The sequence below is a fragment of the Osmia lignaria genome, unplaced genomic scaffold (assembly GCF_051020975.1).
Source record: "Osmia lignaria lignaria isolate PbOS001 unplaced genomic scaffold, iyOsmLign1 scaffold0059, whole genome shotgun sequence".
Taxonomy (NCBI): domain Eukaryota; kingdom Metazoa; phylum Arthropoda; class Insecta; order Hymenoptera; family Megachilidae; genus Osmia; species Osmia lignaria.
In genome coordinates this window covers 65,001-67,500 of record NW_027478200.1, presented here as the reverse complement: position 1 = coordinate 67,500, position 2,500 = coordinate 65,001, and positions in this window count along the sequence as shown.

Below are 2,500 nucleotides of genomic sequence, written 5' to 3'. Positions count from 1 at the left end.
GCTGGTCATTTTGCCACCAAATTTTATAATCTTTATCATTAGAGCGGGCCCACCAACCTCGTCTCTGTACTTTATACATTTCTCCTCCATCTGCACACACCTTTTCAAACATTAACGGAGAGAGTTCCTTGGACTTGCTTTAAATGTACATATTAGATATGTTGGAATCTCTCTCCTTTAGAAGTTTCCCCAGCCTTAAAACTTCTTTCATTTTTACTCCTCTCTCCATACTTATTTTCCTCTCTGAACGTATCAGAGAGGATTTTATTTCTGACACCTCTTGACTTTTCTTAAATTCAGGGACGTAATTTTGTTCATAATTCAGTGGACTTTTGTGTATTTTATACTTTAAATATTTCCAAACAGTCTCCCTTCTAAAAGTGATAGAACGAATTTTCGTCTAACACTACTTTCTTGGTTCAAAAATTTTATACAATCTTATAACTTTTTCAGTTTTAACAAATTTTGGTTACAGACAGTTGATGCTCAGTTTGTACAAGTATGCAACATTTATAAGTGCATACAGGTCACCAGCCTTATATTACAAGGCTCACCACATATGGGCCATTCGGTCTTAGACACCGACCCGTGGTAATGCTGTGTGGAGATTAATAATAATCCGCAACGGAAAACCGGAACGAGAATAGTCGAGAAAGTATATTCTCGAGGAGCGGTAGACTGCTTTTCAACCGAAGTCATAAAAGAGCCACACGCTCGACGCTACTCCCGACCGGTCCGAGCGAACCGAAAGTGCCTTCCTATAAATACCGAACGGCCGGCCGCTAGGTCGGCGACGCATGGGCTTACGCCCAGGCGTATGCCTGTGCAAACCGCCGTGAGAGCGTACCATCCCGCCGGCACGGTAAAACTTAGACTGAAAATATCGTCGAACATATCCTTTCATTTTATAACGTTCTATACATGAAAATTAATAAATTAACATGCAGGACATAATAAATTCACATTCTCATGTAAATCATGGGTTTAATTAATATTTTAAAAAATTTTAAAACCGCCCAGAACCGATGAGATGAAAATATTAAAACGATATTTTTGCATTTTCTTACGGTAAAACATTAACAAATAAGCGACTATAGCAATATAAAACTCCATTTGTAATTTAATTAATCAAAATTAATATTTTTTTTTGATTTTTCAGCGATCCAGAACCGATGAGACGAAAACATTAAAACGATATTTTTGCATTTTCTTACGACAAAACATTAACAAATACGAGACTATAACAATATAAAACTACATATGTAATTTAATTAATCAAAATTAATAATTTTTTTTGATTTTTCAGTGATCCAGAACCGATAAGTCGAAAATTTTAACAATCATATTTTTGCATTCTGTACCGTGGATCCATCGTTAAACGCTATTAAACTAACGTCCGTGATGGTATAAATGCAGATTTTCGCTCCGTTTAGCCAAAATAACGAACTTTAGGTGCGCTCCGAAATATTTCAAAGTGCCAGCGGCGTATTGCTTCGCCTCTTAGAACCGATTAGTCGAAAATTTTAACAATCATATTTTTGCATTCTGTACCGTGGATCGATCGTTAAACGCTATTAAACTAGCGTCCGTGATGGTATAAATGCAGATTTTCGCTCCGTTTAGCCAAAATAACGAACTTTAGGTGCGCTCCGAAATATTTCAAAGTCCCAGCGGCGTATTGCTTCGCCTCTTAGAACCGATTAGTCGAAAATTTTAACAATCATATTTTTGCATTCTGTACCGTGGATCCATCGTTAAACGCTATTAAACTAACGTCCGTGATGGTATAAATGCAGATTTTCGCTCCGTTTAGCCAAAATAACGAACTTTAGGTGCGCTCCGAAATATTTCAAAGTCCCAGCGGCGTATTGCTTCGCCTCTTAGAACCGATTAGTCGAAAATTTTAACAATCATATTTTTGCATTCTGTACCGTGGATCCATCGTTAAACGCTATTAAACTAACGTCCGTGATGGTATAAATGCAGATTTTCGCTCCGTTTAGCCAAAATAACGAACTTTAGGTGCGCTCCGAAATATTTCAAAGTCCCAGCCGCGTATTGCTTCGCCTCTTAGAACCGATTAGTCGAAAATTTTAACAATCATATTTTTGCATTCTGTACCGTGGATCCATCGTTAAACGCTATTAAACTAACGTCCGTGATGGTATAAATGCAGATTTTCGCTCCGTTTAGCCAAAATAACGAACTTTAGGTGCGCTCCGAAATATTTCAAAGTCCCAGCGGCGTATTGCTTCGCCTCTTAGAACCGATTAGTCGAAAATTTTAACAATCATATTTTTGCATTCTGTACCGTGGATCCATCGTTAAACGCTATTAAACTAACGTCCGTGATGGTATAAATGCAGATTTTCGCTCCGTTTAGCCAAAATAACGAACTTTAGGTGCGCTCCGAAATTTTTCAAAGTTCCAGCGGCGTGTTGCTTTCAAAGTGCCTCCCTCTAAATACCGATCGGCAGGCCGCTAGGTCGGCGACGCACGG